The sequence below is a fragment of the Miniopterus schreibersii genome (genome assembly GCF_964146895.1).
Source record: "Miniopterus schreibersii genome assembly, chromosome: 13".
Classification (NCBI taxonomy): Eukaryota; Metazoa; Chordata; class Mammalia; order Chiroptera; family Miniopteridae; genus Miniopterus; species Miniopterus schreibersii.
Genome location: NC_138113.1, coordinates 44928347 through 44948866, shown reverse-complemented (window position 1 = coordinate 44948866; position 20520 = coordinate 44928347).

The following is a 20520-nucleotide window of genomic DNA, read 5'->3' as shown; positions in this document are numbered from 1 at the left end:
AACACATGCTACTCTAATCAGCTAATGTTTGAAATTCATTTACAGGCAATGCACCCCCCTACACACACCAACTTTTTTACAAGGAAAGTTGGGCATTAGCATTTGTCTACTTAAAACTGAGGAAAACCAAAAACCGAAAATCTAAATGAGTTGTCGGTAGTCATGCATTTTATTTCCCGAGGGTATATTTTCAATGGCAGAATAGTGGACTCTGCAAGGAAGACAGGTAGAATCATGAAAGAGATTCCACCCTAGCAGATTACCCTCTCTGATCTGGGTGAGCCTCATGCAATCAGCTGCAGGCCTGCATATGACAAAAGGCTGGTCTTCCCACAAATAGGAGGGAACATCTCCAGCCTGACTGCCTTTGAACTGGGAATTCAGTTTTTTACCTCCCTTCAGACTCTGGCTGAAATATTGGCTCGCCTGGGTCTCAAACCTGCTGGCTTTAAGATTGGAACTCACATCATCAGCTCTCCTTTCTCAGGCCTTTACATTGGACTAAAAATATATCATCAGTTCCACAGCGTCTTCAGCTTGCCCACAACTGACTTTGGATCTTGGGACTTGTCAGTTGTCAGCCTCCGTAATCACATGAACCAATTTCTTGTAATACATCTCTCCCCTCCACACACATACACCTTATTAGTTTTGTTTCTCTGGAGAACTCTAATGCATCCCATAAGGCATCCTTTTAACACCTTTTCAGAGGGAAATTTCTTGCACTGAAGGTTATCTTAATATGTGACACATCCAATTTCAAAATTGGAAATAGGGAAAGGATGAGGGAAATCATGAGGGGGAGTCTAGAGACCTGGACTGAGAATTTTTGTAGCGAGGAGATTTTATGGCAAGCATTGAGCTATTCTGAAGCCCCTTATAGTTATTATTGGCTCAGTCAGGGTGTGTGTGTGTGTGAGTGTGTGTGAGCACGCAAAGCGCTGTTCCTCAGAACTTCTCTCACAGTCATTAGGAAGATTGTAATACTCAAGAATCTCAGGATAGAAAGTTATTGTAGTTTAACCCTTATTCTGTTACATCCAGTATCATTTTTATTATACTGAATGAGTGTTTAGTTAGAATCTTAACGTCTCCATTTAATTTTTTTTTTTTAATGTATCTTTATTGATTTCAGAGAGAGGAAAGGAGAGGGAGAGAGAGAGATAGAAACATCAATGATGAGAGAGTCATTGATCGGCTGCAGCCCGCAACCCGGGCATGTGCCCTGACCGGGAATCGAACCCTGATCACCTGGATCCTAGGTCGATGCTCAACCACTGAGCCACGCCCGGTCGGGCTCCATTTAATTTTAAGACAGCTTTGTAGGAATGATTCTGTCCCCTGCCCTAGCAGAATTAAGACCTTTCATTCATCTAGTCATCAGATTGTTATTGAATGAACGTCTTTTGTTACCAGTTAGAGGAACTTTGCTCTTATGTGCAACTTCTTTTACGGTTTCTGGGTAATGTAGAAAAGACAGAAACATTTGTAGAACTTAGAAGCTTTTATTGAGCCCTTGGAACCCATGAGTCCCAAGAGAGACACTATGTGATGTCCCAAACCTTGCCTAGAGGAGGAATTTCAGGGATTTTACAGAGGTGCTCACTCATCATTACAGTGCCTTCTTCAAGTCCTCCAACATCTGCTCCCGCTCCAACATTGCCAACAATCTTTTATCCATAATGGGAAGATATATTTATTATCACAAGTAGCAGGAGAGTCTCCTGGTGTTTAGACAGTTGAAGATCTAACCTCCTCTCTAGAATTTCTTGACATTCTAAGCATATACTTGGTCTTCAGTCCTTGATTAACCTGTTTTCTTATGACTAATTTTTCAGTGGTGTCATTGAGGTGAAACACTGATCAGGGCACACTCTTGCATGTGAGAATGAGCTATTTGCTTCCAGGTCATAGACACTGTCATTCTTTTGAGGGAACTGAATTGTCATTGCCGACTTTGATATCTCCATTTCATGGCCTGCAGAGACCTATTGACTTCCTGTCAACCATGTTCTCTGAAGTGGAGCCCTTGATATGGATAATTGACTGTCAGAGATTCTGTGCTGTTGTGCTTAGTTTTTAGATCTCAGAGCAGAAACTTTCATTTGTCCATATTAACATTTCATAGTATCTAGTATTGGAAGACACTGATTCTGCTATCAAACCAGTAAACTGTTACTCCTTTCTAGATGCCATTCTATAACATGGCAAAACTTTTATTTTCTAGGATATTAATGCAGACCAGCCACTGCAATTCAGACTGACTGTACATACAGCTATTAATCCATTAAACATTTCCCACTGACTGTATGTCTGAATTACTTACACTTTAAACTAAAATCACTAGCTCTTGTTTCTTCAAGTTATCCACAAGGCAAAAATGAAAGGCCTGTCTAATGACTGGCTAAAACCCAAATGCTCTATGTTTACAGAATTATTCTATCAATGCTATTATCTTTAAAAATAAAATTCAACTTTGGGGTACATTTTTTTAGACCCCAAAGAGACTCATAGCTGTAAGGCCTGGCTGAACTTGGATTGATTCGAACTCAGTTTCATGAGTGTAAGTCATGACATGCCATCAGGCATAGCTTGGGTCAATTTTTCCACATCAGGGTCTATAGAATCTTCTATTGAATGAATATTGTTCCTAGATTCTAGCACTATGATATCTGTGCATCTTAGATGTTAACGATATTGAGAGTTTTTATATCTTTTTCTTGTCTTCATGGACATTATAGTGATAATTTGGGACTGGCTGTGTTGGGGACACCATTTGACTTACAACTACAAGTCTCTATATTTTTTGTGGTATGATATCTTATTATATAAGGTTTCACACAATACAAGAGTCACATGAATAATGGGTTAAAATACCAAATCTAACACTTATTGGTGGTATGATATTGGACTTGTCTGTCTTATCTAAGCCTCAGGTTTCCCAAATGGAGCTAATATTCATTTCAACCTTATAGGATCACCATTTGTGTGTGTGGATGGGGGGTGGGGGGTGGGGGGAGAGGTTCCTAACACATAGAAAGCCCTCAAAATGAAGAGTCCTCAATCTGCTATTATGCTTATAATTATTGTTTCCTAATGTGGCCATCAGACTTATCCTTTTGATTCAGAAATGTAACCTTCACCGTTCCACGTAGAACCTTTCCAAAGTGCATGGATGCCATGGAAAATGTGGATTCAGCAGAGTCCTTTTGCATATCCTTGGGCCTTCTGGGAATTGAAAGGAGCCCCGGTCACATTGCCACGCTGAGTGCTGTGCTCTGGGAAGTGCTGACTGCGCTGGCTGTGCTGTCAGACTTCATTCTCGACCATATATCAACGGCACTGAAGAAAGCATCGATCCTTTTGGTTGAGTAGCCTTTGGATATCACTGCACTTTGTCTTCAGTTTTCATGTCGTTTCCTAAGCGCACTTTACAATCATTTATGCAGTAATGGCACCTTACAGTTGTAGAGCATGTCTATACATTTTCCCCCATAGTGCATTCTCATCTATTACCTTATTTGCTTCACACAACATTGCTTAATAAGTTATTATTCATCCATTACAGATGAAAAAACTAAGTCTCTGACAAGTTAAATAATATACCACAGCTCACATCACCTAATTTTTTTTGGAAATAGAATGTGAAGTCAGGGCTACTTCCAAATACGTACCATGGAATCTTCTTTATTGTTGTCCTAGGTCAATTTCAAGCTCCTTCACATGGAAAGGTAAGGCCTTGATGACCTGGCTGGTGTTTTTATTCCATTCCTCCAACCACTCCCACCCCATTCTATATTCTGAATATTTTGACTCTTTTCTAATCCCTGGAAACACTTTTGCTCTCTTTCACCTTTTTAGAGTCCAAGTTAGATATTTTTCCTGGGAAGTTTTCCCAGGGCTTACACTCTACTAACCCTGGGCTTCATTCTCCTCTTATGTGCTCTCAGAGCATCCTGTACATCCCCCTTTATATAATTAGTCCAATGGATTGCAAATGTTTCTCATTCTCTGTCCCTCAGACACCACCAGGGGGCAGAGCTATGTCTTACACACTGGTGTATGTCCACCATTGCTGTGGTCTGAATGTTTGTGTCACCCCAAATTTATATTTTGAAATACTAACCCCAAAATATGATGATATTAGAAGATGAGGCCTTTAGGAGGTGCATACATTGTAAGTGTGGAGCCATCATGAATGGAATTCTTATAAAAGAGGCTTTAGAGAGATCCATGGGCTCTTCCATCACATGAGGACACAGCGTGAAGGCAGCTGTCTGCAATCCAGAACCAGCCTTACTGGTACTCAGATCTTAGCCTGAAAAGATGAAGGCAAGTACCTAGCACATGGTATATGCTGTGTTCAACACACATTTATTGAATGAATGAATGAATGAATGAATGAATGAATGTTTCACTTGTTATTACTCCACTTTCTTTCCATTGCCTTTGGCAAGTTTTTCTATGGGGAATAGTACCTGGAAGGTTATTAACCCTCTTCAAGGAGTGTAACCAAGAATATGTAAGGCCAAAGAGCTAGAAGGTATAAGAATGGCTGTTATGGAGCCCTAAACTCCTGTGGTTACATAATGAAGAAATCCAATGGCACATAGATGATTCTTTAGAAATCTTTATTTCCTTCAAATTCAAGAAGACTATAGGCTCAACTGTTGAAGCAGTAGTTTTGCATATTGACTACTGATACTTCAAGCATAAAATGTTTCCTTTCATTTGAGCTCTGCTGGTCACTTCAAGTTTATTTGCTGAAGGCCTAATACTGTGCCTGGCCCATAGTATGAGCTCAATTAAATATCATTTAAACAACAACAACATCTAATAGTTAAAAATTGCTTTTCCTTTCCTTAAATTTTCTTTACTATTTTCAGTTTTTAACCTGCATCTCAAACTTGCCTGCTTTGATGACATGTCTAAGTGTCCAGTTAGGTGTTTCGTAAGAGATGCATATTTTGTTTCCAGACATCAGAAGTGTCACCATTGTAGATTGGGGAGATGGAAATTACCATGAGTCACAAATATCCCTTATCTTTTCAAAAAGTATCAGATTTTTGTATGTCTGTTAGCCTCTATTAAGGGTGGTATTCAGGTTTGTGGTTAGGTTAATACAACTTTAAGGGCCCTCTTTATGAAAAAGAATATAAAATGTTGCAAAAGATTACAGGGTCATGGGAGGAACTTAGGCGAGATGACAGTGAGGAGGCCTGAAGCTTAGACTTTGCACACTTTCTGCTCCATGTGTTACTGGCATTTCATTAACCTGAGCCCACTGCCTGTGTTATCAGTTTAGCTTTAAGTCCTTTATTCCCTTGAGCAGCAGTATTGACTAATGCACTAATTTTGCTAAGATTAAAAAAATGTTTTTTCATGGTGTGTTATCTAGTGCTTAGCTTCCACCTTTAATATTTTAAAATTTATTGTTTATTTTTTTATTGAATTTATTGTGGTGACATTGGTTAATAAAATTATATAGGTTTCAGGTGTATAATTCTATAATACATCATCTGTATGGAGTTACCTCAAAAAATTAAGAATGGAACTGCCCTATTCCATTTCTGAGAATATATTCAAAGAAAAGGGAAACACTAATTTGAAAGGATATATGCACCCTTTCATTCATTGCAGTGTTATTTATAATAGGCAAGATTTGGAAGCAGCCCAAGTGCCCATCATTTGATGCAAATATAAAAAAGCTGTGGTATGTTTACACAATGGAATACTACTCGGCTATAAAAAAAAAAAAGAAAATTTTATTTTTGGGACAGCATGGATGGACCTAGAGAGTATTATGCTAAGTGAAATAAGCCAGTCAGAGAAAGACAAGTACCATATGATTTCACTCCTATGTGGATTCTAATGAACAAAATAAACTAACAAACAAAATAGAGACAGACTCATAGATACAGAGAACAGACTGACAGCAGTCAGAGGGGAGGAAGGTTGGGGGCTGGGTGAAAAAGGTAAAGGGATTAAGTGAAAAAGCAAAACAAAACTGATAGACGCAGACAACAGTATTAGGATTACCAGAGGGAAAGAAGGGTGGTGAGAGGTGGAAGCTGTCAAAGGTGGGATACACAGTGATGGAAGGGAAATTTGGGTTTTCTTTTTAATTTTTAAAAAGATTTAAAAAATTAATTCCTAGAGAGGAAGGGAGAGAGAGAAACATTATGCGAAAGGGGAATATTGATTGCCTGCCTCCTTCATGTCCTTACCAGGGATTGAGCCCACAACCCCGGGCATGAGCCCTGACCAGGGATTGAACCGAAAACCTTTTGGTGCGTGGGTCGATATCCAACCAACTGAGCCACACTGTCCAGAGTTTGTTCATTTTTTAAGCATCTGGTTACTCATTTGAACTGCTTCTTAAGGGTAGATCTGCTGTTATTCTTGCAACACAAGCCAAAATACATTACATTATATCTGATCTGCAAATGAGTGGAGGGGGAAGGCTCATTTTTTGAAGGTCAATAGTCTTCTAAAAGCCTCTGTGGTATCTTTAGAAAATTACTATATCAGTGCAACTAATGGAGCCCATGGTGCCCATGAACACGGACCTTAAGCTGTTGTTTTAATTGCCTTCACTCGGCACATTGTGCCCTTATGGACATAGAATTAATAGTTTATCTGAGAGAAGTCTTTTCTGGAGGAATTTGGCTTGTGGTGATAACTTCTAATATTTCTGTGATTATTAAACCTAGATGATTTTTCATAGTAAGATGACTGGGGTCTTCTGTCTAGGTTTTCTGGCTTAAGTATCAAGTCCTTTCAATCAATTACTAATCCCCTGCCCCCCCCCCCCCTGATTTCCTGCCCCTCTCAGCTTTGATAATTGAAAGTATACCTCAAATTCTTTCCTGATTTCTTAATACAAGTTTTTTTTTGGATAGAATCTTTTCTAGAAAATTAGGGCTACACCTCTTCTGTGAAGTCTTCAGGTGGTCCTTGGCAATTGCACACATTTGCACCACTCTGATGCAGATATAGTAGCTCATCCCCCACAAAACCCTCTCAGAGGTCACCTCAAAGCACAAAGAAGTATGGGAGGTAGAAATGAACATTTAAACAAACAAACTAGGTGACATCTGCAACCATGAATATCAATATATAAAAAAGGCTAGGCAAATCAGAAAAAATCAAACAGGGTTAGCAAGAATGCCAAATATAGTAGAAGCTGTGATACGCTGCAGAGATCCCCTTTAGGACTGAAGGGCCTGTCTGTCCCAACTTTTTTTTTTTAAATATATCTTTATTGATTTCAGAGAGAGGAAAGGAGAGGGAGAGAGAGAGCTAGAAACATCAATGATGAGAGAGTCATTGATCGTCTGCAGCCCGCAACCTGGGCATGTGCCCTGACCAGGAATTGAACCCTGATCGCCTGGATCCTAGTTCGACGCTTAACCGCTGAGCCACGCCCGGCAGGGCTGTCCCAACTTCTGAGATACTGCCTTTTGCCATTAGTCCTCATGGCCAGCCCTTGACCAGAGAGGGCTGCCTCACCTCACGTCGTGTCCCTCCCTGTTAGCTGACATTCAGTGGCTGGTATATGAGGAATTATAAAGGCCTGGGTCACATAATGCAGTGTGGCACATCTTTGATGCTTCATCTGAATTTCAGAGCTCCCTGCAGGGTTAATGGAGTTCTTGGTGTATCTTTACCATAATCTAACTTCTTCCTCTACCTTCCCTGCATATCTGATCCTGAGTTCACACTTGCTGCACACTAATCTCAAAAGTATTTTGGCTGGGGAACAACTCATGGTCCAAGTAAGAAATATGTAAAACAGGAAAATGGCTGATTGTAATTGATGGAGAGCAACAGTCCCAACACCAAGAGTATCTTGGGAAGTTACTCCTTCTGCTTTTTTTTTTTTTTTACTTCAGTGTTTGAAAAACTTGTTTCTCTATTGTCTTTTCAAAGTCATTTTCTCTTATCTCACTTCCCCCTGCTTCTACTATTTCTCTCATTCCTTCAGAGTCAGGCATCTTGAAATGATTGTGTATGTGGTTCTAGTCTTTCTCCTTATTTTGTGCTTCAATCTTACTTTCACTCCTGATTGCTTTGGAACAACTTTTTGCAAGGTCACCAAGGCCTGGAAAGACAGAGGATGTTTATCAGTCTGTATCTTCATTTTATTTTGGCTGTGCTTGACATGATTGAGATCACCCTTTTAAAATAAGCTTTTACAGGTGCACCTCGGTCTTTAAACATCTCCGGTGATGAACATTTCGGTTTATGAATGCTGTAAACTCAGAAGTCAATGCTTCGGTTTTCAAATACGCCTCGGAAGTCGAACATGCCACATGGCTTCCACTGAGTGCAAGATCCTGAGGCCTAGATGTCATCTGTTGATCCCTCTGTTTTCAAACATTTCAGAACTCGAATGATCTTCCAGAATGGATTACATTTGGAAAACCGAGGTACCACTGTATTTAGAACAATTTTAGATTCACAGAATTCTTATGAAGATGGTATACAATTCACACCCAGTTTTCCCTGTTATTATATTAGATTAGGATGGACTATTTATTATAATTATTGAACTAATATCAATATATTATTATTAACTAAAGTCAATACTTTAATTCAGATTTTTTAAAGTTGTTCCTTAGTGTCTTTTTCTGTTCTAGGACCCTACCCAGGATATCACATTTTATTTAATCATCATGTCTCCTTAGATTTCTCTAGGCTCTGACAGTTTCCCAGACTTTCCTTGTTTTTGAGGACTTGGACAGTTTTAAAGGCTTAAGGTCAGGTATTTTGTAAAATGTTCATCAATTGGGATTTCTCATGATTAGAATGGGTTATGGGTCTTTGGAAAGAAGATCCCAGAGGTAAAGTTCTATTTCATTCTATCACATCAAGGTACATACTATCAGTATGACTTATCACTGTTCTTGTTGACCTTGATTACCTGGCTGAGTTGCTTTTTGTATGGTGTCTCTACTGTAAATTAACTCTTTATTTTCTCCCTTCTCATACCATACACTTTGGAAGGAAGTCACTATATATGCAGCTGGCACCTATAGAGTGGGGAGTTAAGCTTCCCTCCTTGAGAGTAAAGTATCTATATAAATAATTTGAAAATCTGGATAGGGATTTTCCTATTTTCTTCCATTTGTTAAATCATTTATTTATATCAATTCAAACTCATGAATATATATTTTATACTCTGGATTTTAATCCAAAACTACGTATTTATTTTCTTATTCAAAATTTTCCATCTTGGCCATTGGAAGATTTTTCAGTTTACTCTTATATCTTTGACATGCTCTCATCAGTGTGTTTAAAAAAATAACAAAAGCAGATCTGGGCTCTAGGTTGTTCAGCACTTCTTTGTATAAAACACAGTTCTCAGTTTCTGTGACAATATGCTTTCTTTCTTTTCTCCTGCCTCTTTGACTGCTTCTTTATAGATCTTTTTAATCCTTATTTTCCTCCTCTTATCTTTAATTCCTGGTATTGTTCTTGCTGGTTCCTCCAAGGTACTCACCTGTTGCTAATCTGTGTACTCTTCTCGAGTTATTTCTCTTAACCTTCTTCCAGTTGCTCCTTACGCACCTTTAGTGCATTTTCCATAAGGTGGCTAGAACGATGGTTTTGCATGTTCCTCAGGATAAAGTTCAAAATCCTTAAGAGCACATAATCTTTTCAGGATGGCACTAGGGACTGGTCCAAGAATTTTCTCTTGCCATTTTCCTTCTTGCACTTCATGCATGAACAATGGTGAACTTTTTTCAATTCCCTGCACAGAGTTGCTGAGCTCTCTCTTATATCTCTATATTATACCTTTCGATATCACCTCATCTTTTTCCTGTTAGCTGGGAAAAATCTAAAATTTCTACCAGAAGGCTTTCCATTGTTAATTGGATGCTCCAGAAATGTGTTTCCCAGTCACACTCCAGGCCTGTTATGGAGGGAAGCCTCTTGTATGAGACTATGAGACCCTAGTTCCCTTGTTGAACTGTGACCCCAGTTCCCTTATTTCTTGACATTTCCTGGTGACTTGGACATTGAGACATGGTGGCCAGTTGACAATAATTGAAGGACACGTGAGAATGGATAAATAGGGAGGGAGACAGAGCTATAGCTAGAAGCTATCACATGGCCAGAAACAAGCAATTCACAGAAATACAAAGAATGTTTGCCTTTGAGAAGCTTACAAAGCAAGACATACACATAGAAACCAAAGATCTCTCCATCTGTTCAGACTGGGGGCTCCAGTGAGAGGTGCACAAGGAGTTAGAGAGGGCAGAGATCCCTGTGGGTTGTTGTAGGGAGTGGCTTTAGGGAAGAGATGAGTTTAACCTTTGTCTTGAAAGATGACTGAGATTTAAACAGGTGGAGCAGGGTGAAGGAGAGGAATGTGGACCAACTATGGGGGCAGCGGTGACATTCAAGTTCATGAAGAGGACTGGGCTGGTGGCAGAAAAGGGCCCGACTCTGGGAAGTATTTCTTTTTGACTATTTATCTTAACCTCATGCAACTTTTTAGCCCCTTAAGAAATGCCATGAAATCTCAAGTCGAGTATTACTTCTACAGTAATGAATAATTCTTCTAATAACTGTTAATTTTCTTTCTTCATTAGTGGTGTAAGTCAGAGCTATTGTCCCTTTGGAATGCTAATTTATCTTTGACATCAAAAAAGCTGGTATGTGCAACACAGATCTTTTAAGGCTCTTTATTAAAATGCAGCAGTAGACTTCTCAGTAGAGGAGAATTGCTTTTTACTGGTTGCTTATCCTTTGCATCTAGGCCATAAAATATTTTGTGACAATGATAATTTAAATTTGTGTCTCCACAAAATGAGAAGAAGGTATGAACATATTTTATTTAGGTGTGTGTCCTTAAGCTGTTTTGACCTACTTTGGGGAATTGTATTTTTCTTGGAAGCATTGATTGGTTACCTTAATTGTCTATGATGGATTTGGTTTCAACTCTCCTGGGAGGTGTGATTGCTTAGCCCACTTAAAATTATAAATCACAATATGGGATGCCTTGCTTTAGGCTTGAGGGTGGCCAATAACTCAGGATTCTGTTATGGTATATCAGTTAAATGACATCGCCACAATTCAAGAGTCTTTTCAGTTAAGATTGCTCTTAGAAGGTGCTCGGTGCTCCTTCCTTCCTTCCTTCCTTCCTTCCTTCCTTCCTTCCTTCCTTCCTTCCTTCCTTCCTTCCTTCCTTCCTTCCTTCCTTCCTATGAAACTAATTTGAGTGTTTCTCGATTTAGGCATGCTTTATAGTATTCATAAAAGTTAGAATTTATACACCTAACATTTTGGCAGAAAAGAAAAGCAAGTCTGAGTGTATTTATCCTTCTGTGAATGTTAATAGGCCAGAGAAAGGAATGTTCAAAAAAATTTTAGGAATGACTGTTTTAAGTTATAAAAGTTATAAAGCATTATATGTCTGGATCATTCTAGAGAATGCACTCTCTCTATTTCTGGTAGAATACAATAAATTTTATATTATGTTTCCAAAATAACCTATTCAGGACTTACTCAGAAATATATATCTGTTAACATTTTGCATTTATTTAACTATTGTATCTATATATTTTATCTATCTAGATATTATGTAATATTTTATATTGTAGAAATAATACCTATGGAAAATATGGAACTATTAAAATGCAAAAAACAAGAATTTAAAAAGAATTGGTAATCTTACCACCAAAATAGTAACAAGATAATGTTTAAATGTGTTATTTTCAGTCTGTTTTCTACACTTATATATGTATGTTCTATTCATTTTTATCTCAAAACTCAGTACTTCGTTTATCTAGTTTTGTATCCTGCTTGTGTCTAGTTTTGTTTGAGCATATGTTCCACTGTCCATATCTAAAACACCTACAAGACAGGGCACAATTTCTAGGACTTGAGAAATTACTGAAAATATTGAAAGGATATTTATACTTATAATAATTATTACATCATATATAACATCAATAAGCATGCTGTATCTGAAAAAATGGGAACAAAAATGTGGGGAGAGGTAAAAACATCAGTGATATCAGAATTTAGTAAAATTAATGATACAATATAACAAAGGATGTTCATTTAGTGTAATATATTAAAATATTCAAACGCCCTAGAGAAAAGGCAAGTGAATGTAAAGTTAGAGGGTTGACCTAATATAGGGTAAAATAGGTGATGATGGGAATCACACAGGTTTTGGGCTAATAAGATTAGTTACAGCTGGGTTAAGAAAAAAAAAAAAACTGATAAAAACCCTGGCCATCCTTGACTATGGACTTCCAAAAGAATAAAACTATAATAAACTGCAAAGTGCGTAGCACATTTGAGCATTTCTAATCCAGGACAGAAGAAAAGAAACAAAGATTACTCTGCCCTATACCTGGGTTTCGGGCTCCATCCCCAGCTGGGGGTGTGCGGGAAGCAGCCGATAGATGACTCTCTCATCACTGATGTTTCTCTCTCTCTCCCTCTCCCTTCCTCTCTTCATAGACATCCCAAGGGGGTACTAATTGGCTCTCCTGGTGTGCCCAGTCCTACACCACACCAGAATTAGTCTGGTTGATGTCCATGTTAAGGAGCAAAAAAGAAAGTTGTGCTTTCAAAAGTGAATGCAAATGTTAAAGAATACTCACAAAAGAAAATGTATGCCATGTAAAATTGTTTATATATATATATATATATATAAAAGATTACACTGGATGAGAAAGGCCAGTTGAAAGTTTATAGCGGTGGGATATGGGAACTTCAGACCTAGAGGGAGTTCATTGTTCATGGGCTCAGCAAGCTGGATTTAGGCTCACAGAAGGGCCCCAGGCTGCGTTCCGCCTGGGAATAGAGAGTGTGCTTATGTGGAAATGGAGGACGTCCATCCCCTCAGGTCACCAAACTCTAACCACAACCACAAAGAGGTGGGTCAGCAGAATCAGATTTGCTGTTTCCTTTAATTTGCTGAGTAGAGTATATTATGTGTGCATTTATAAATTTTAGAAAGTTATATATTGTATTTTAAATTTAAATTATGGTTATATTTCAATAAAAACAATTTAAACTCTTTTTCTAACATTATTAATTGTAAGAATGCAATAGTATCTTTTGAATTACATCTATTTGCAATGAGGGCTTTAGCACTATCCTAGTTCTTTAGCTTCCTGTCTTATTCTAGATATTTGTTAACCTGGGAATTTAGTATTAGATCAGTGTTTTTAAATGATGAGGTTTTACATGGCATACATTTTCTTTTGTGAATATTCTTTAACATTTGCATTCACTTTTGAAAGCACAACTTTCTTTTTTGCTCCTTAACATGGACATCAACCAGACTAATTCTGGTGTGGTGTAGGACTGGGCACACCAGGAGAGCCAATTAGTACCCCCTTGGGATGTCTATGAAAAGAGTCTCTAACAAGGGACTGGAAGACACATCTCTGCAGGAAGTCTCCTAGATTTCCCCTAATAATTTGTATTCCTAACTGGAGAGAAATGACTATAGTAGCTGCTTTTATTTCAGTATTTCAGCTTCCCTAATTGTGGTGTCACAAAGAATCTGGGAAGCACAGAGATAAATGGGAGACTAATGTGAAGGGAAGCTGATTTATTCTTGAACGTTCAGTGAATTGAGTTTGGAACTAGTTTCTTATTTGCTACAAAAGTATAAAGTGGCAAGCTGATTTCCATGAGCAAATGCTTGCTTCAGTCTAAACTGAAAGAGCTTTAGCTGCCATAAGGAATGGGGCACCACCCTCATTATCCAGAGTTTCACTTTTAGTGTTTTGCTAAGTAAGGTAAATTACTCTGGGTGGATTGGAGTGCTCTTTGCCCTTTTAGTAGGGTAGATTATTACATGTGAGTGAATTTGGGGAAACTCGGGGGGCAGGAGGTGTAGTTTTCAGGAAAGAGAGAAACAAAGAGAACATCAATTAAAGGTAAAACTCTTGTCTGTGATGCTTTAACAGATCACCAATATTTTCTATCATGTCAATTATATTCCTCTATTATGGAAACCTCAATCCCCTGTTCTCATGCATCTGTGAGAGGACTTCAGTCACAACCATGCTTTGAGTCTTTTTTTTTTAATTCTAACTCATGTTTTCCTAAGGAAGAGGGATTGATTTATTTGATTGCTGAGACTGACAAAGGGAACTGACGGGCTTAACTCAAATATTTCTGGATATTTCCTTTGGGAACTGTGTTCATTCTACCCGATTCTACTTCCCCTGCTTCCTTGTAGTGAGCTAATATTTTTATTTCTCTCATGCCTGTGAATTTATCAATTACTTAAGAACTTAAAATGCAAGGGCGGCGACATATTTGGCCTTCATCAAACCTTAACATTTGTCTCAGAAACCGAGATCAAAGATGCTATAGTTGCAATTTCTAGGAAGGTCTACCTAGAAAATTGTTTTTGTCTTTTTATGTTTGTTTGTTTTTGAAAGAACAGGTACTTACCGACCTTATTTGAAATAAAGAGAAAATGAAATGAGATCTGCAAAGTCATTAAAGTTGGAGAAAGCCCTAAAAACTTGCCTCTCCCACTCCCACTTCACTTTTAGCTTCTATCTCCTCTGTGTTCTTCTTTTTATTGAACAGCTTCCTAGGTTTACTCCGAGTTTCTACTTAATGATAATGTACACTTGTTCATACAAAGGGTAAACCTCAACTGGGCTGATTGATGACATGCTTATCTGCAGAGCTGCTGATCCTTGGCCAACACTGGAACGTTTTAACTAAAACTATATGATCTTCTGTGACCATGGATCAATGAAAAGGATATGCCAGCCTGTCAGCATTGCTTAGTATTAATAATTTGATTTATGATTTGGGTCAGGAGAATTTCAATAGTTAAGTCTGGTCAGAAATCTCATTCTAAGAAATCTCTTTGGGCTTCTTGTTGTTGAAGTACTTTCCATGCACACCAGTGGTGATTCCGGACCTGGAGATAGAGTGAGTTCTGTGTGGCCCAATCTAAACAAGGGAGGGCTCTTTCCAGAGCTCTGCCAGCCCCTCTCAATGCATATTCTTCACTTGCTGCTGCTGATCTGTACTTTTTGCCTGTGATAAAGCTGTTATGTGAGTATAAACCCTTCCAGTCCAGTGAGGCCTTTCAGCAATCAAACACTTAAGGTGATTAATGTGTAATTAACACAGCTTGCCATGGCACAAAACTCTCTTTCACAGCATCCTCCACTTTACCTCCTATCACTAATGGACCCAAATATTCTTGGTTCAGATTTACAAGGGAGCCTGATTGGCCCAAATCATTTCTTTTTTGTTATATTACACACATCACCTTTCTTTCTTTTTCCCTCCTTCCCCCTCCCTCCCTCCCTCCCTCCCTCCTTCCTTCCTTCCTTCCTTCCTTCCTTCCTTCCTTCCTTCCTTCCTTCCTTCCTTCCTTCCTTCCTTCCTTCCATTTTAATCCTCTTAGAGGATATGTTTTCCATTGCTTTTCAGAGAGAGTGGAAGGGAGAGAGAGAGAGAGAGAGAGAGAGAGAAAGAGAGAGAAACATCAATGTGAGAGAAACACATCGATTGGTTGCCTCATGCATGTTCCCTAACTGAGGCTGAGGTTTGAGCCTGAGACCGAGGTACATGGACTTGACAGGAATCAAACCCAAAACCCTTCAGTCTTTAAGCCAGTGCTCTAACCAGTGAACCAAATGGGCTAGGGCTCTTTTTTTTTTTTTAATTGGACTGTGCATTGGCTGCCCTTGGGCCAGATCTAGTCTCTGGGCAATCACAATCTGCCTAATGATGCAAACTCATGCTATGCAAAGCAAGACCTAAGACGCAGGGGTTATAACTCAGGCAGTTTCACTGTACATAGGCATGTAGCTCTGGAAGTGTTCTGAGGCTGAGCTATACAATTCAAATACCTGTCTGTATATACATCTAATGTCAGCTGCCTACTTTCTTATCCAGCACCTGGAGGCTTATTCTGTTGCAATTTCCCAGCATCTAGTCTGGTTCCTGATTCAATAAATGCCTATCAAATAAGTGAATATGTTCAGACTTTATTGGGCTGAGGCTAACTATAGTTCGGTCAAATGGGCTCCTGATGAAGACTAGGTAGTTCAAGATGAGAGATAGATGTGATTTGAGTTTATTGATAGATTAGTTTAGTTGATTGGCTAATCCAAACCTGATAATTTGAAAATAAATCTGGGCATGGGCAGGGCATAAACCAAAGAAAATTATGGTCATGGACTTCCTATTTGAGAATTATTGGAGGCTTTGGAGGAAGGTCTGAGTTCTCTGTTTCAGGTAACAAGAAAGTGGAAGTGGTTGTGACCAGGCAGTTGTAGTCGCTTGGTAGCCAGGGAAGCCGTGTAGATGTTGACACAGGCAGCCAAGGTAAGGAAGAAAACCCAAAAGGTGAAAATAGCTAAACTGAAAAAAGCATTTACTATGTACCAAGTACTGTTCTAAGAGCTCTCTTATTATATTAACTCCTCAGTACACAAAGCAGCCACTTGGGATCGGTGTTTCTGCTTTTATAATTCTCATTTTAAAAAATGAGTAAAGTGAGTCAGAGAGGATAAGAAACTTGTCTAAAGACATGTAGCCAGTAAGTAGCTGAGTGAGACCTAGACCTAAGCAAGTTTGGTATCAGAGCCTGTGCTCTTTACTGCTATCTAAGACTCTCTCTTAATTACAACTTCTGAGATGAGTTCCACTAACATGTTTTGATAAAAGAATGGCTGAAGACTTCTTGTTCTTAAAGGAATCCTGTCCTTTGGGTGGGGGTGTGGCAATAGAAACTTTCTTTTGAGACTATAGCAGACTTGACTATCACAGTCACTGTATCTGTTACTCACAAAATCCAGCTATGCTATTCTGTTGAGCAACCTATTGTATTTGCAATCTGTCCTCCGACCTCTCATTATACTCATGCTGCCATGCTAGAGAAGACATTATATAAATTGAATATTATTGATTTAATTATTTTCTCTTGTAACTCATATGTTTGGTCTGACTATTTTTGTAAACAATTCTAAGTCATAAGCTTCACATTACCTTAAAGTGAGGATATTTTTTCAAAATCAGTCATGTGTTTTCATTATTATTAGATTAGACTAATTTATTCCTCACTGACAGGGTTGATATCAAGAAGAGTGAATTCTTGAGCCCATTCTACTTCATTTAACAGAAGCAAAGCTCAAAATAGATTTCCGATGAATTTCAATATTTTTACTAATAAGGTAATGACCTGCCTTTTCCCCCCTAATCCTATGTTTTTCTTATGATGGGATGACAACCCCAGATCAACTTTAGACGATCAACATAATAATAATAATTGACAATTATATAATTATGTAAGACCTACATTGTGCTAGGTGTTCCCCTCAATTTCTTGAATATGTTGAAGTAGATTTTAATAGGTATCTTTTGTGGATGATAGAACAGCCTTAGAGTGTAGCCTACCCAAGATCACACAAAGAATAAATGATCAAGCTGGGATGTGTTCTCTGGGACCTGTGCCTTCAAATTCCATGATCTTAATTATTATAGCAAACTGCTTTCTCACCTAAGTACTTATTGATGCTGCAATAGCTTATAATAACAACATAAAAAGCTAAAAAGATTGTTTTGTTTAGTCTCCAAAAGAATAGCAATAGATGAGTTTGTTACACAACTAAAAAGTTTTTGCTCCACTGCCCTTGGTACTGTGGGATTAGTATTTGTGTTAAAGTACAGTCATTATGTGGGGAAGCTTGCCAAAGCCATTTGCTGAAACCACAGAGATACTATCAGTGTGAAACACCCAAATATTTACAATTTATTTTCTTCTTTTTCTTGGATAAAATGTTATCATAAAACATCAAAATGTCCTTCTAAAGATAGAAAATAACCCCAAAGAGGGATAATTGGATGTATTATAGCCATAAACACCTCCAGCCTAATCCAGAAGATAAGTGATAAATAGCACTGTCCCCTCCTTTGAGGTCTGAAAGAGTTAATTGCTTTAGCAGGAAACAGTTTCCTCCTATAAAGCAGAGCTGTTAGATGACAGTGGATTTCAGGTTTTATGCCTGAAATACTTGAACACAATGGAATTTTATCTTCCTCTTACAAAATATAGTTTTATTTTTTCTCTTCTTTATTTCTCTCCTTAAACATGAATGATAGGCTATTAAAGGTTTTCTTTGGGGGAAAATATTTTTGACTTGCATTGCTGTGGAAAGTTGATTTAATTAACAGAATGCCAAGCTAATAACCACTCTCATTTTCTTGTCATAGAAAATAAGGGGAATAAATTAAAAAGAGTGGGGCATTATAGGGAAATAGTTCCAGATACTTTTTCAGTAATGGGAGGATCATGTATATGGCTGTGTACAAAATGTTTTCTAGGTAGGTATTTTATGCTATCTGCCTCTCAAATACTCCCTTGTCCCTTGCCACATTCCTCTAGATTAAGAATGTATTACTTTAAAATTTGAAATCAGGATATTGAAGAGATATCTGCACTCACATGTTCATTGTAGCATTCGTCACAATTGCCAAGATATGGAAGCAACCTAAATGCCAACTTCATCCAGGGATGGATAAAGGAGTATGTGGTATATACATACAATGTAATATTATTCGGCATTAGAAAAGAAGGCTATGCTGCCCTTTATGACAATATGGATGAATCTGGAAGACATTATTCTAGTAAAATAAGCTGACACAGAAAGGCAAATACTGTATGATCTCATTTATATGTGAAATTTAAAATAGTCAAATGCAAAAGCAGAGTGTAATAGTGATTGCCAGAGACTTAGGGAAGGGAAAGCGGAGAGCTTATGGTAAAGGTTAAAGATTCAGTTATGTAAGATCAAGTATGGAGATCTACTGCATGTACATCATAGTGTCTATAGCTAAATACTGTGTTGTATACTTAACATTTGTTAAGAAGCCACACTTATGTTAATTGTTCTAATGACACACAGGGAAATAAACGAGAATAATAATAGAGAGAATGGGAGGGAACTTTTTGAGATGTTGGGTATGTTTATGGCCTTGATGGTGGTGATGGTTTTGTGGGTGTATACATATTCCCAAACTCATTGAGTTGTATTCATTAAATAGGTATTGCCTTTTAAGTCAATCATATTTCAATAGAGCAGTTTTAGAGAGAATTTATTATTTTATGAAAACACATATCTCTGTGTGAGGTTATGGACTACTCTAATCCTGAAAAGTATGTACCTTTGTTATCAGTGGAAGTGGGGTTCTTGGGGTACTGCTAGAATAAGCATTTCTAGAGGTCCCCACAGGAGGATGCCATATGGTAGAAAGCTTTATTTCCATGGAATTATATCCCTGGGTTTCCAAAGTCCCATTTCTCTTAGTCCAGTCATAGAAGAAGTGTAGCTGGGGTTTCCATAAAGCTAAAAGCAAATGCAGTGTCCAGAGTTTCCTTTCCATGTTGGAGGTGGTCCAGTACAACATCAGGCTAGTTATAGTCCATTAGTTTACTGTGTGTGGGGTCCACACGGCGATGGGCCACGTTGGAGAATGCCAGGAAGCCACGTGTGAGCCATGAGCCAAGCAGGAGGAACCAAGAGAGCCAAGAGCACCAGTGCACCAAGAGCAACAAGGAGCAAACTCCTTTGTTTCTGGCTTTAAGTAGCTCAAATTTTCACAGGCTTGCAGTGGCCACACCCATTCTGGCCAATGACCTTTGTTCCCAGGTGTGACTGACTGTCAAACACCTTCGCTAGTCATCCCACTTTCACTGGGCATGAGTCTATCTTCCCTTTGTCCAGTCTCCTTACTCTGATGTTTTGCAGGGAACATGCCTATAATTTCTGGCCTTTCCCTTGCTCCTTTCCTATTATTAATAATTAACTAATTATAACAGTATCACCTTAGTTTGAATTTATTTAGGGTTTGGTAGACAATACCTGAGGTTTCTCAGAGTACACAGTATAAAGTGAATAGTGTTCTATAAATACTTGCTGAAGAAATGATTGTCTGGCCAGGCAGACAACCTGGGAAAAGACTAAACAAAAGGGAGGCCTGAAGTCTCTGCTTGGTTTAAATGTTGCCTGAGTTTAATTCTATTTCTTATAATAATTCTAAAGATGCAGCTCTTGCAGCATTTAAGATACAAATAGGACTAAACCCAGGCAATATTTCAATTAGATAAGGTCAGAGTAAATACAGGGAGCTAAGGACACAGTCAAAGTTATGGAAAGTGTGACCCCCATATCTCCAAATTATGTATTAAAATACTTCCTTCCTTTGCACCAGACCAGTTAAAAAGCAAGGAAGATTTTTATTCAAGACTAATAGAGGTCAAGACTATTTCAGTGGGGGAGAAAAACTTAACTCAATACTGCTGAAACAAAAGGTGGGAGGATTTTTAAATGCTGGGATAAGCTAATGCAAAAGGACTAGAGAACATCAGTGGGGTGGTTGATCAATGTTATTAGACCTTCTGTGTTTGTTAATTGTCCTTCATCAAATTTCAGCTCCCACTCCCCCTTGGAAACCTGGAAATAGGGGCCCTATCTTTCTTGATAATTATATTTCAAAAGAATG